The sequence below is a fragment of the Pleurodeles waltl genome, chromosome 2_1 (assembly GCF_031143425.1).
Source record: "Pleurodeles waltl isolate 20211129_DDA chromosome 2_1, aPleWal1.hap1.20221129, whole genome shotgun sequence".
Classification (NCBI taxonomy): Eukaryota; Metazoa; Chordata; class Amphibia; order Caudata; family Salamandridae; genus Pleurodeles; species Pleurodeles waltl.
In genome coordinates this window covers 678,306,201-678,322,356 of record NC_090438.1, presented here as the reverse complement: position 1 = coordinate 678,322,356, position 16,156 = coordinate 678,306,201, and positions in this window count along the sequence as shown.

The following is a 16,156-nucleotide window of genomic DNA, read 5'->3' as shown; positions in this document are numbered from 1 at the left end:
GAAGATTTGTGCCAGGGACAAAGAGAGTGTCCCACTCTTGAGGGCCTGAGGCAGACTGCTGCCAGGCAAGAACAAGGGGATACCAGTGGGTCCCACAAGGTTTACTGGGAGGATGGAGTTCTCTACACTGAGGCAAGGGCCCTCAAACCAGGGGCTACTAGGAGAGTAGTGGCCCCCCAGAAGTATAGAGAATTCCTCCTTACCTTAAGCCATGATATCCCCTTAGCTTTTCATTTGGGACAGACCAAGACCTGGAACAGGCTGGTCAACCATTTTTATTGGCCCCAAATGTCAGAAAAAGTCAGGGAGTTTTGCAGCTCCTGTGTCACCTGTCAAGCCAGTGGCAAGACAGGAGGCAAACCAAAGGCTCCCCTGATACCACTGCCAGTGGTTGGGACTCCCTTTGAGCGGGTGGGGATTGACATTGTTGTTCCCATAGACCCACCAACTGCTTCAGGTAACAGGTACATTGTGGTGGTAGTGGACCATGCCACCAGGTACCCTGAGGCAATACCCCTCCGGACAGTCACTGCTCCCACAGTGGCTAGGGCCCTACTTGGTGTGTTCACCAGAGTGGGATTCCCAAAGGAGGTGGTCTCAGATAGGGGCACAAACTTTATGTCAGCCTATCTGAAAGCCATGTGGGATGAGTGTGGTGTTACTTATAAGTTCACCACCCCCTACCACCCACAGACCAATGGTCTCGTGGAAAGATTTAATAAGACCCTGAAGGGCATGATCATGGGTTTGTCTGACAAACTCAGGAGGAGATGGGATGTCCTCCTCCCATGCCTGCTGTTTGCCTACAGAGAGGTGCCACAGAAGGGGGTTGGATTCAGCCCCTTTGAGTTACTGTTTGGGCACCCTGTAAGAGGCCCATTGTGCTTGGTGAGAGAGTCTTGGGAAAAGCCTCTCAAAGAATCCAAGGAGAATGTGCTAGATTATGTACTGGGCCTGCGGTCACGCATGGCTGAGTATATGAAGAAGGCAAGCAGAAACCTGGAAGCCAGCCAGGAGCTCATGAAGCTCTGGCATGATCAAAATGCTACCCTGCCTGAGTATCACCCAGGACAGCTGGTGTGGGTTTTGGAGCCCATGGCTCCTAGGGCACTACAGGCCAAGTTGACTGGGCCCTATCCAATTCTGGAGAAAAAAGGTGAGGTCACATACTTGGTGGACCTTGGCACCCCCAGGAATCCTCACAGGATCCTGCATGTTAACAGGATGAAACCCCACCAGGACAGGGCAGACATGACCATGCTAATGGTCACTGATGAAGGGAAGGAGGAGGAGGGTGAACCTCTGCCAGACCTCCTGTCCTCAAAGGCAAAAGATGGGTCAGTGGAGGGAGTGGTACTCTCTCCCAAATTGACAGACCAGCAACAAAAAGACTGTAAGCAAGTTTTGGGACAGTTTGCTAGTCTGTTCTCCCTGACCCCAGGACTCACCAATTGGTGTGTCCATGATGTTGACACTGGTGACAGCTTGCCTGTCAAGAACAAGCTGTACAGGCTGTCTGACCAGGTCAAGGCCAACATCAAAGCTGAAGTGGCTAAGATGTTGGACCTCAAGGTAATTGAGCCCTCTGATAGTCCTTGGTCCAGTCCAGTGGTACTGGTGCCCAAAGCTAATCCCCAAGGTGGGAAGAAAGAATTGAGATTCTGTGTGGACTACAGAGGTCTAAACGCAGTCACTAGGACTGATGTTCACCCCATACCTAGAGCTGATGAGCTCATTGACAGGTTGGGGGCTGCCAAATTCCTGAGCACATTTGATCTGACCTCAGGATATTGGCAGATTGCCTTAAGTCCAAGAGCTAAGGAGAGGTCAGCATTTTCCACACCAGAGGGCCACTTTCAGTTCAAAGTGATGCCCTTTGGCATGAAAAATGCTCCTGCCACCTTCCAACGGTTGGTGAACAGAGTCCTATCTGGGTTGGAATCTTTCAGTGCAGCTTATCTGGATGATATAGCTGTATTTAGTTCCACCTGGAAGGACCACCTGGTCCACCTGAAGGAAGTGCTTCAGGCCCTGCTTCAAGCAGGCCTGACTATCAAGGCAAGCAAGTGCCAGATAGGGCAAAGCTCTGTTGTGTACCTGGGCCACCTTGTTGGTGGAGGCCATGTACAACCTCTCCAGCCCAAGATCCAGACTATCCTGGATTGGGAGGCTCCAAAAACCCAGACTCAGGTCAGGGCCTTTCTTGGCCTGACTGGGTACTACAGGAGGTTTGTTCAGAATTTTGGGACCATAGTGGCCCCTCTGACTGAGCTTACCTCCAAGAAACAGCCCAAGAAGGTCATTTGGACCCCAGAGTGTCAGAAAGCTTTTGACACCCTAAAGCAGGCTATGTGTTCAGCACCAGTGTTACTGGCCCCTGACTATAGCAAGGAGTTTGTAGTACAAACAGATGCTTCAGAGGAAGGGATTGGGCAGTGTTAGCACAAGTTAATGAAGAGGGCCATGATCACCCAGTTGCCTTCATCAGCAGGCGACTACTCCCCAGAGAGAAAAAATGGAGTGCCATTGAGAGGGAGGCCTTTGCTGTGGTCTGGTCCCTGAAGAAGTTGAGGCCTTACTTGTTTGGCACTCACTTCCGTGTACAAACTGACCACAGACCTCTCAGATGGTTGATGCAGATGAGGGGGGAAAACCCAAAACTGTTAAGGTGGTCCATTTCCCTACAGGGGATGGACTTCACAGTGGAGCACAGACCTGGGACTGCCCATGCCAATGCAGATGGCCTTTCCAGGTTTTTCCACTTAGCTGATGAGGACTACCAGGGTGTAGGTTAGTACCCATCACCTTTCATCTGGGGGGGGGGGGCAGTGTAGGAAAGTCCTCCTTTTTTGCCTGATCACCCCCACTCTTTTTGGATAGGTACTGGTGGTTACTGACTCTTGGCTGTGCCCTGGGTACTGCTAACCAGTCCCAGGGCCTGTGCTCTGTGTAAAATGGATATGCAAATTAGGCTAGTTATAATTGGCTAAGTTAACCTACCTATAAGTCCCTAGTATATGGTAGGGCATGTAGGTTTAGGGACCACAGCATAGGTGGTGCACACCTAGGTGCACTGCTGAGGTGCCCAGTGTCATTTTAAAAGCAAGCCTGCCTTGCTGGCTGCTTTTAAATTAAAGTTATATGCAAATTCGACTTTGGAATTAAAGGTACTTCCAAAGTCTTAAACTACCTTATTTTTACATATAAGTCACCCCTAAGGTGTGCCCTATGTGCCCCTAGGGCTGGGTGCCATGTAACTATAAGCAGGGACTTTATAAAAATAGATTTATAAGCCCTGGTGAGGTAAAAACAGCCAAATTCGTTTTTCCCTCATTGAAGTAAATGGCCTTCATAGGCTAGAATGGGCAGACTTTATTTTAAATTTTAAAGTCTCCTTAAATGTTACATACCAAGAATTTGGTATCAAATTAATTGTTGTAATAAATCCCACAACTCCCAGTTGTTGGATTTAATATAACTTGTTCAGGTAAAAAGTTTAGACTTTACCTAAAAAGTTGCCAATTTCAGCTCTGCATTGTTTTTGCTGCTGTGCTCTGATTGGCCAGCCTGCAGCAGCTTCTGCCAGGCTACTTTGATGAGGTGTGAAGTGGCCTGGCTTCACACAAAGGAATGTGCTTGGGGGAGAGAATCTCCCCTCAGCAGATGGTGAGGCAGGAAGGGGGAGGGCTGCCAAACTGGTCTTCAAAGGCAGAGAAGGACATCTGGAGCACCCAGCAACACCCCCACATCCTGCAACCCCAGACAGCTAGGTGCCCCCTTGATTAGATTAGGAGAGGGCAGGAGAGGGGTGTGTTTATGATTTTTAGCCACACCAGTGGGTGGGCTCAGCCAGATGTAACCTCCAAAAATCAGATTCAGCCATGTTGGATTTTTAGAGACTGTTGCCTTTTGAGATGGATTTTTGCCACACTTCCCAGGAAGTGTTCATCACAGGGGGACGACCCTGTACCTGATTGGAGAACCAGGGCCCCCCTGCTTTTCACCCAGGAGCAAGAATAAAACTGGCAGACCTGCCCCCACACAGCAGATCCCCGCCAACTTTCAAGAAGAAGGAACTTAAGGAGAAGAAGGACTGCCCTGCTGGACCCCTGGCCTGCACCTGGACCCTGCACTCAGAAGGACTGCACCAGCTGCACACTTGGGCTTCACCACAAGAAGGACTTTGCCTGGCTTCAACTGGTTCAAGGAGGGACCCCCTGTTTGCTACAGGTGAAAAATTGCTATCCAGAGTCCCCTGCACCAACTCCTAAAAAAGAGACCAGTTGACCACTGCCCAGTGGCCAAAAAGGAGTTTGCGCCAGGTGCATTCTGGGAGTTGAAGTCCGCACCCCCCAAGGACCATCACATAACTTCTGGACCCTTGGGGTGAGCTGTGGACCCCAAAAGAACCTTAAAAGAACATCTGGGTGAAGCCCCAGAAGTTTGGAAAAGATTTGAGAATTTTTGTAAAAAAGCTCCAGAGAAGGACCGACCCGCCGCGGAAATTCTAGCCGGCTTGCCTCAACCGCGACCCGGCCTGACTTCGTGGTTCGTCCCGGTAAAGAAAAACATCAGAAAAAGAGACTAAGAGGGTCATTCTGACCCTGGCGGCCGGTGGCCGCCAGGGCCACCGACCACGGGAGCACCGCCGACAGGCTGGCGGTGCTCCAATGAGCATTCTGACCGCGGCGGTTCAGCCGCGGTCAGAAGCGGAAAGTCAGCGGTCTCCCGCTGACTTTCCGCTGCTCATTGGAATCCTCCATGGCTGCGGAGCGCGCTCCGCAGCCATGAGGATTCTGACCCCCCCTACCGCCATCCAGTTCATGGCGGGAAAGCCGCCATGAACAGGATGGCGGTAGGGGGGGTCGCGGGGCCCCTGGGGGCCCCTGCCGTGCCCATGCCAATGGCATGGGCACGGCAGGGGCCCCCGTAAGAGGGCCCCAAAATGTATTTCACTGTCTGCCTTGCAGACAGTGAAATACGCGACGGGTGCAGTAGCACCCGTCGCACCTTCCCACTCCGCCGGCTCGATTACGAGCCGGCATCCTCGTGGGAAGGTCGTTTTCCCCTGGGCTGGCGGGCGGTTTAACTGGAACCGCCCGCCAGCCCAGGGGAAAACTCGTAATACCCGCCGCGGTCTTTTGACCGCGGCGCGGTAATTTGGAGGGCGGGATCCTGGCGGGCGGCCTCCGCCGCCCGCCAGGGTCATAATGAGGCCCTAAGTCCGAACGTAAAAAGTTGACCGGGACCTCCCAGCCATCGTATCCGAGAAGGGCTCCACGGACGTCGGATCAAGATCCAGGTTTACCCCGGTCGAAGGATTTTCATCTCGAAAAAACGACTAAGTCCGAAGGTAGAAATCACCACCGAGGAAACCCACATCGCGTATCCGGACAAGGGCTCCAGGAGGTCGGATTCAACTGGCAGGTTCGTCCCGGTGAAGAAAAACTTCAAAATAAAGACTAAGTCAGAAGGTAACTTTTCAACCGAGGCCTCCCGCGACTTGTAGCCGAGCAGGGCTCCATCGCGGTCGGCCTGAAACTTTGACTTTGTCCCGGTCCTGGTGCAACCAGATGACCCGATTGGAGCTTTTTGTTTCTAAGCGCTAGAAAAATAATAATACTTTAAAAATTCATATCTCCGGTTCCCCTGAACCGATTTTAATCGTTTTTGTGTCATTTTAAAGATAAAAATATAAACTATTTTTATAAATTGGTTTTGGATTTTTAAACTGTTTCCTGTGTTTTATTTAATTACTGTTTTGTGATATTTGAATGCTTTACACACTGTCTCCTAAGTTAAGCCTTGACGCTCGTTGCCAAGCTACCAAGGGTTGAGCTGGGATTAATTTACTGAGACCTAACTGTACCTAGGTGGAGGTTAGTGGCTTGTTGCTAGGTGTAGGTACCTACCTGCCCTTACCAATAACCCATTTTCCAACAACCAGGATCTAAAACAGGCCCAGAGTCTGGTCAGATGCAGGACAGTACTTTGCATTCCAGTCTCCATCAATGTTTCCTACATTGTGTTAACAATTCAACTCTGTTATTTGTATTAAATATGGGACAACCAGACTTATAATTAATTACAAGTAAGGTTGTATGATGTTATGACTTTCTTTCCTTGTTCTCTTTATTCCTTTTTCTCCCTTCTTCCTTTTCTTTTTTGCCCTTTCTTTTCTTTCCCCCTTACAAAATATAAAATATATAATGCTACATCTTTAGGGGACTCCTTTGTATATTTGTACTATCTGTCTATAGCTTTAAAATGCATTATTTTTCTTGTCTATCATTGCTCTTTGATATATTTAGCTCTATTGCCTTACATTTCTATATAATATTGTCCAACATGTTTACTTTGTTCTTTTTGTTAAAATATTCAAATAAAGCTTCGTCAAACTGCACTGGGGCTGCCTGAAAAAAAAACATCACTTACTCAAACCCGACACTCTAATATGCACCGGCAATACCACTGAGGGAATTGCCCACTCCAAGTAGTGCTTTCAAAACCAGAGCCCTAGCAGTATGGGAAGAAGCTGGCATTAGCACCACGGGATACCTACAGAAGGACAACTCACTGCAAAGCTTCCAAACTATTGGTGATTACAAGGGGTTATACGCAGGACAATTCCTACTCTATGGCAAGATGCAACATTTACTAGAGATACAAAGGGATGCTGGCAGGTAGAACTACAAACACATACTGTGTGCAATATATACAGTAGGGAATGGGAAAAGACTCAATAGGTGGCATTATAGAGTAATAGAGGAACACACTGTCTTCTGAATTCAGCCAGTATGGAACAAATGGGAAACAGACATTGGGTGGGTTCTTCATGACAAGGACTAGCACAAAACACCATAATACCCACACAACGTGTCACGCAGCACCCACTTTAAATAATATATATATCACGAAAAAAAACATGGAAGGCTTAGACTATGTAACCAGTGAAGCTTGAATGAAGTTCTGCCTTTTAAAAAGAAGACAAGACTGTTACTGGATTTCCTAAAAACTAGCTATCTCTGGACTCCTAAACGCCTAGAACTGCTGAATATGCTTACAAAACGGGGCATCAGGCCACAGAGGAGGGCACCAGAAGCAACGTGAATGCAACAGGTGGTCTCCATCACAACTTCCCTTTCTACCTATGCTACTGTCAATGACACTAGTCCTACAAATAGAAACTGGCATGGTGGTGTTAAAATGACAGACTTCATGAGTGACAAAATGGTTAATATAGTTATTGAAGTGGTGCTCAAGGTCACATTTATTTACCATTTAGGTAACGCACATACAACCGTACAAAGAAAATCCTGGAAGCGCCTGTGATGAAGATTTTGTTCAGGCAATAATTAAAGGTGGAAATGCTGGAAGGCCACTGAAACAGCACTATAGATATCTAGTGACACGACAGAATGGTAAATTGTGGAAACTGGTGTTATGTTGGATCTAAGAAACGACTGGCGAGCGACGCATGGATGAACAACACAAAGACTGCTAATGGCTACACAAAATGTGTTCTAGTTCTCATTTTTGGCCAGCCAATATATAAATCTGGTGGAGAGGGGTTCAAAAACTACTGTAAGCATGTGACATAGGTATCCCAAACAGTATTAATGCAGAAATGCACGGAGAGTAAAAAATGTACAATTATGATTTGTGTACAACAACCAGATATTGCAGCATAGAATGTAAAAGCATGCAATACTGAGTTCACAACAATATGCAAAAACTAGAGACACCATCATGTTCATGTAGAATGGTGGGATGCATGGGCTAGTGTAACATGAGGGCATGCCTCTGCAGTCGAATGCGCAGTGTCATCTGTGCTCTCTTTGTCAGAGAACGTGCACATTCCTTGAACTTAATATATTTCCTGACTGAGGCTTACTAGCATTATACACTCCAGATACACAATTAAACACTGACACACAATTGACAAGTTGTTTCGAAATTCCTAAAGGCACACACCCTCCTTTCACCAGAAGAAAAGGCTGAACCCTAGTACGATCAAGAAGGCTCAGTCTGAAATACAGAAATTTCCATTTGACCTTACTTATGAGATAGTATGTCTGGAGGGTACTTTGTTTAGCACTACTGTTCCAGAGACTCTCGTAATATTGCATTCGAATAGGAGGTAAGAATAAATGTAAAATCTCTAAGGAAGTGGTTCTCAACCTTTTGACTTCTGTGGACCCCCATTTTAGGATCACTTGAACCCGGGGACCCCCACTGAATCATTACTGGAGTCTGGGGACCCCCCACTAAGTCATTACTGAAAGCTGGGTCCCAATCTGTTAACATTGTTGAATTTTCCAAGCAGCCGCGGACCCCCTGAGGAGTCTTCGCGGACCCCCAGGGGTCCCCTGGACCACAGGTTGGGAAGCAGTGCTCTTAGGGATCTAAGAGCCAGTTTTACTCACTGGTGCAATGGCAGGTATTTAACACATCTAATAATTATCATAAAGCGTTAAATACCTCAGTCTTCATTTAAAGTCAGCAGGTCAACCCTGAGAAATTTAACAAGGTAAATAAAAGCACGTGGTGTTTACAATATCATGCAGCTTTTGATGTGTTAAAACCAAAATCTGCATGTTATTCCCCACAAATTTGTAATTCCACCTGATAAAAAGGTACCCCATGGTATAGTCATTTGTCTTGAGTGATAAATACCACCTCCATTCGTAATCAGGACCTAAATATGCCAGGATGTTTGAAAAAAAGATTATGATTTACACAGTAAACGCACGTGTCAGAGGTTTAATAGGTCTTTATTTACAGACAAGTAAAGTGGGTACATTAAAATCAATACAACATCAAAAATAAAAGAAGACGGCCTACCGCCTTTTGGGTCAGAGATGTGAACTCAAATACTGTCAAATTTGGGCCAGATGTATCAAAGATCCGTTTTGCATTTCTTAAATAGCGAATTTTAAGAAATCGATATTCAAGAAATGCAAAATGGGATGTATGAAATATACGATTCGGTAATAGCGATTTCTTAAAATTTGCAATCGCTATTACCGAAATCGCAACTAGAGAATGAGACTCCATTCATCCCTGTGGGCCTGTAGGCCCATAGGTGCGAATGGTTTTGTATTTCCCAATGTGCGAACTCCAGTTAGGGATTCGCAAATTAGGTAATGCAAATCCCAGGGTGCTGGGGGCCTAAGGCCCCCTCTGATGCACCTCAAAAAAATATTTACAGACATGTGAAGCACAGTGTGCGCTACATGCCATTTTAAAAAATGCATTTATAATGCATTTAAAAAAATTGCAGATGCTTACCACCAAATTGGATTTGGTGGTAATTGCATTTCATTAATGCCCAATTCGCATTTAGGAAATGCTTGATACATGTGCTTTAAATCGCAAATAGGAAGTCCCTATTTGCGATTGCATATTTAGAGAATCGCAATTTGCGAATCTCTAAAAGGGGTCGCAATTTTAAGGAATTGCTATTTTAGCGATTCCTTAAAATTGCACTGCGAATGCCTTTCACACATCTTGAAAGGCCTTTTTTCATTTGCAAGCGGCCAAATTTTGTGATTCGCACCATTTGTGAATGCATAATTGCCTGATACATCTGGCTCAAAGTGCTTTATCAGAATGGCACTATTATCAAAATAGCATGTAGATGTGCTTGCAATGTGATTTTATGGGCCAGAGAAATGGAGACATTGACAATCTGTGAAAATTCTTGGGTCTCAATTTGTATCTAGAAGTAATGCTTTTCAACAAGTAAAGGTATCGGACGGAATGTTATAAATGTATGATTTGTGTCTGTCTGGTCTTGATGAAGGTGGGTGCAATGGAAGGCATTTCAGATCATTTGAGCTTGTAAAAAAATATTCAATGGTAAACAAGACCAGCACCTAAATGAAAATGTCACAAGAACAAAGAGAAATTTCAGGTTGCTAAGAGACTGGCTCCAAAATCAAATATCTAGGTCTCTACTACATTGAGCGACCTCACGGCACAACTGGCATGTGTGACCGCGTTGCGCATATGCTTGTGCAGCCTTTTCTGTAATACAGATGGTGCAGGTGCCACATTTTCACTGTCTCGGTCTGAGGGCAGACGCACTTTCATTTGCATTAACCTGGCCAAATGCATTTGAGCAAACACTTTGCATCAGCACCATATTGTAGGCGTGGCTGAAGAGGCAAAGAGCTGTTGGGGTGTACTGACTGTGGGGAATGGGGAAAATGGGGTCTCATGCCTCCCAGACATCCCCATGCAAGCAGGGAGATCTGTATTCCTTTTTGAAAGGTAGGCTGTGCTGCCACTGCAAAGTGATTGATGGAATGGCACCTACAAACAGCCAGTCTGCTTTTTACAAAGGTGCTGCCCCTACCAGCAAGTTCATGGTCTCCCTGCGTGTAGAGCTATTATTCTGATCTGAGATTTAGAGGTTCTACATCGAACAGGATGTTTGTAAATTTACATTTTCAGTAGTGAGGCCTCTCGCAGGACCTTGGTAACACCTCTGGACTCTCCAGTTCCCATATGAATCTGGGGAACACTGACCTCAAAACCAAAAGATCTCCAGAACCATAGATATTAGACAGATACCTGACATAGTTCTAGAAGTGTACTGACCAACCACAGAAAAGGGCAAAGAACACTGATTTCGAGTGAAAGGGGAATATCCTTGTGTACTTTTCAGGGTTAACTGAAATATGATATTAGGATGTGGGGATGTGGGAATATGGGGATGACACTGTTAGGAATTCACCATAGAATGCAGTTCTTTGGTGGTCCAAGCATGCCCTCAACTCTTAGATGATGTTGATCTTCAGGAATGCAAGGATCTTGATGCTCCAAAGCAGGTTCTTTGATCAGAGTATTCCTCCATCCAACCTTCAATCAGCCAGGTTTGGACATGTGATCAAACAACTCATCTCCTCTCCAGGGAAGCAACTTTCTAAGCTTTCTAGCAGGATATAACAGCAGAAATTCTGAAATTTTAGTTTTGGCCTGCCCTCACCCTGGTTAATTGCACTACTTCAGCAGAGCTTCTCCAGCAATCTATATTAATAACAAACTGACTCTGGCGGGCCAGTTATTATCCAGTATGATGCTAGTGCCAATTAAACGAGGTTTTAAGTTCAAAGTCCATTGTCATAAATCCAAATCTGTGTATGGAACCACCTCCTGGATTTCTTCAGTTTTTCAACAATAAAGGGAAGAGTAAGCATCAAATGGTTAAAGATTTTGCATTCAAGCACAGTCAAGCCTGAACAAAGCCTCAGCCATATCTAGACAAGCCTGAAAGAACTATAAAGTGGAAGTCGACTGGGATGTATATGCAACCAAGTGCATATATTTCAAGAATAATGTCTCATTGCCGAGTAGATCGGGACTCAGAGTTTCTCAAGCATAATAATTAGTTATGGAGAAACACATTAGATAGCTGGAAAAAGGAATCTACAAGAGTTCATCGATTGGGCCTCCATTTTGTGCTTCAGTGATTGTGGGGGGAATTTAGGACTAAGCTAGGAGTACTGCATGATCTTTGTGATTCAGACTCTAAGGCCCATATTTATACTTTTGTAGCACCGCATTTGCGTCCTTTTTTGACGCAAAAGCGGCGTAAACTTACAAAACACAATTGTATTTTGTAAGTTTGCGCCGCTTTTGCGTCAAAAAGCAGCGCAAAAGCGGCACTAAAAAAGTATAAATATGGGCCTTACTGTGTAGTATGAGTGCATAATGTACACAACATCTGAATATATTAGACACGCGTAAGTTCTGAGTGTCGTGCAAATTTCATCTACTACAAAGTGATACATACTTGAAGCTGCACAAACACTTACGAAGGCACCTACTAGCCATTCATAACATGAAATGCGAACATGCAATACAAACATCATACATGACAATGTCTAGGAAAATAGGAATGTCACCTTTAAATATGAATACTAAACAGACATTTGCACATATTAAACATAAATATTGCATTCAACACAATGAAATGCTTTTCAATTTGAAGATGGCCGCAAGGTATGCACATACATTAAACCGTTCATTTTTTTCTACATAGCTTGGTGAATTGTCTTGTACATACATATTATATTACTTATGTGCTACCTCAGGCACTTAAGTGAGCACTGTAAAAGTGCCTAGCAGTGCTTGTGTGCTGTCAACATCTCTGCAATTTAAATGCATCATTTGTCATTTAAGAACTGAATGTACAATTGTAATGTATCCAGTATTCTCAAAGAGTTTTCAGAAAATTCCTATGTGCATTAGCTGCTGTTTTAAAATCTGTAAAACACTAAAGTTGCTACAATACTAAATCCACTACAAACAGACCGTTTATAATTTCTTAAAATACATCTAAACAGAACCAGCCTGGAGCTAGCACTGGACACTTCAGTCTGCCTTCCTGTCTGCATGCTCCACCTGACTTATAAAGAAGGACAAATCCTCTGAAAACCCCATGATTTAATGTTACCTAGTACCCCAATTTCAATATTTTGGGTTTGATTACAAAGATTTTGCTCCAATTTACTCTTGTAGTACTCCTGGCTGAATGTCAGTCTTTTCCATGTGTTCTGTTACAAAACAGTACATTACAACACAGTAATCACAATGTGATCAGCTTTACAATGCTTTGATTCACATCGTGATACTTTGGGGGTAGTTCCCAAGCTTTAGATGGAGAGCAGCTCTTTTCTTTTATATGCACAAAGTGGAATTCCAAGTTCACCTGGGTGGCATTTTACCAATCCGCAGCTGTTATACTGTACCTTGAATAGTAAAAAGCGTTTGTCATTTTTCAGCTCAGAGTGGCCAGCACTGGCTAATATTGTACTTAACGATGTTGCTGTAAAAATGGCAAAAAACATTGTAGAGATACTCTCCTCCTACCGAGGAATCCATACTTCTTTTTTTGTGAATATATATTTATACATTACCTGCTGGTGGTCGTCAGTAGATAATTATAGTTAGGACCTAGTTTCCAAAGGGAAAGCATTTTTTATTTTTCCAATAATTTTGGCTCTGTTTGACGAATCGTCACGAAATTTTGAAAACTAGTTTACCACTCATTTCAGCTGCTGTCTTGAAAGTTTTGGGGTGATTTGCTAAGCAGTGGCCAAGAAAAAGTGGGGTCCCAAAACATGTTTTCCCCATGCATTTTCCCATTGGGTCCTTAGACACGACTACAGCCCGAACCTCTGAATAGAGTTACATCAAATTTTATCAGGAAGCTAGATCTTGGTGCGCAGATCATGCTTTTTGTAATTTGGTGTAAATCCGTTCACTAATTTTGGAGTTATTAAAGGTTACAAAGTATAGATATCTAGGAATGGGGGCTCAGCAGATCCCAAAGATCTTATGCTGAGATCTGATTGGCCGCCAACATTTCAATCTGGAAGTGCTGGCAGCCATTCTGGAACCTAAAAAAAAGTTTAAAAAAAGAAAAGGGGCAGGGTTGGAGTACCTTGACTCCCTAGCCTTGGTGCTGGGGTCCCCTGGGGACCGTACCAGGGAAAAAAAAAAGTTTTGTTTGAGTTTTCGTTAAAAATTGCAGTGAAAAAAAAACCAAGCTCGCTCTCCTGCACTTCTTTATATTATAGCCCCATGTGTAGGCCAGGTCTCGGGGGCATGCGGCATAAAACAAATGTTGTGTGGAGTGAGACCCTGAGGGTCACTCATACCAATGCGGCGTGCAGTGAGTGCCACTCAGGTTCACTTCTGCACTCGCATCTGGCAGATCAGACTTTTGATGTTCCCTCCCTGTGATTACTTGTGTTTGGAGTGCACTGGGCAGCAGCAGTAATCCATAGGGCTACTGAAATAACCAAAGTAGCACCTAGATGCAGACCTTTAGGGAGCCACTTCGCCTAGTAGCAGCCCAAACAAAACCAAACGGTTCTGAAGGTGGAATCATGACAGGCTGTCTTTCTGAGCTGTGCTCAGCAGGCTTTAATGAGGGAAACTTCCTTCGCAGCTCATAGATGGGCCATCACTCGAGCCGGTACTGTAAAACGGCTTCAGAGCCTAACGAGGAAGGAGGTACCTGGCTGTGCCACTACCAGTTCAACAATCATGTTACTCTTAGAGTTTTATTGCATACATGTTTGAACCACTGGTTGAATGCATGAAGTTGTAGTTATATTCAGCTCTGTACAGTCATGTTCATCAAGTCCCCGGCAGCGAAAAGTTGGAATATTGCATGACCGAGTGCCACTTGTCCCCTTATATAGTACTGTGCCTCTGGTGAGTGGAGGCTCAGATGGAAGGGGGGTGGGAATCGAAGGGCGCAAAAAGTGAAATTAGACATTCCAAACCTGAACCCCTTTTTGGGGATCCATTAAGTCCACCTCTGAAGGTGCCGAACTGGTCATTTTGCACATGTACATGTCCACACGTAGCTTGCTGTGCCCTGTGCATTCATTGGCCATCTGAAAAGCCCCATGTTATTGCCCAAAATTAGTCTCCAATTTTAAATTCCAGACCTGAAGTAGCATGCAAGATGTATCATTAGCAAAGGTAAGCGTTATACATGCATGTTATACATACATGAAAATGCCAACTTAAATATTCTTTTCAAATGTTGGAACAACATGATGGCACACATGACAATACTTGGCTGTTAACTAACGTGACACTTTTATTAGACTTTAATGATCATGTGTCTGGATGTTTTTCTTAAATCTAGTTAGGCCACACAACATCAATCATACAAAAGGTATATAGTTAGACTGCTTCAGAGATGCCCCCCTCAGGGGCCACTCTCGGTTTCCACTTCAATCATTTCCTTGAAGTGTTTATAAAGCTGTAGAAAGGATGCCTGCGGCCAGGCCCTGTGGCAAACCCCCCTGTATGCATCCAACCCCACACCATGCATGGCCTTCAGGCAACAGACGGGGCATCTAGGTAATTTTATGCATTTGCATTCTCGTAATAGTTAAAAAGGAGACCAACAATCTCTAGTATCAACAGCAGATGACAAGAAATAATCCACTAGTCACAGTTATTACATAAGCTATTGTTGTCGAAAGAGCAACAATGAAAACACCTCCATAAAGGATTTTAGATAACTTTTCAAGGTAGAACTTCAGAGAGAACACAAGTGCTTGGCCTTGGCCAAACCCAAAAAGTTATAATTATTTGAACTTTACAGAAGAGGTGCTTGAAATGGGACAGCTGCTCTGTTTATATTAGTAAGTGCTTCCCGTTGAGGTTAAATTTCTGTGAAATAAGCATCGGCCCCAGAGTGTCTCCTGACTTGCTTATTTATTCAAGAAGAAGCCACAGTTTTGTGCAAAATAACTACACAACTGGAGTACTTCTACTGGCTAATTAATAAGTGCTACCTTGTTGGGTAAATGTATAGTGCATTTCCTACACTACAGCTGTGTTAAGGACCAAAGGTAAAGTTTCCAGTAATTTTCTATGTTTGTAATTTTGGTAATGTGATTGTTCCTTGAGAATCTTCATACAGAAATCTGCAACAACATGAACCCTCGTGTAGAGAAGATGACAAAACTACAAAGAGTTGAATCTCCACCACTCAAGGGTACTTCCTCTTAATTATATGTAGTAAGTGATTCTTTATTTGGTGGAGATGTGCTCATCTTCTTCCCATTAAGAACATATCTCCAAAATTGGTGGGAAACATGCTGAGGGGGTCTGTTGGTAACCTGTTCATCATCCTGGAAAAAGGTGGGAAGAAGTTGCATACCACTAATGTATATGTGACAGGGCCAAAAAGGATGGCTTCTAGGTCATTTTGCATACCCGTAGTGGTTAGAAGGGAGAATGAAGAACTCTGCTCTCAACAGGAGATGACACCACTCATTAAGTCACTACATAACTTATTGTGCTCAAAGGAGCAATGATGCAAACACATCCATCAAGGATTTCAGATATCTTTTCAAGGTGGCAATGCAGAGAAAACATACTAGCTTTGTTTTGACCAAACACAAAAAGTCTCCTGGGGAGCACGGAAGAAGCCTCAATGACCCCGCTGTCCCTGCCAGTTTCCTGCCTCCAGCGGGAGCCGGCTTTGTTCCTGCATGCTGCAGTCTGCACGAGGGAGCACTCCTTTCATCTGTTTTTCTACTTAATTGGCAGCAGGCAGGAAAACAGATTAAAGAATCCACTCCCAATGAGCAGGACCAATTTTCCTGCAGAAATA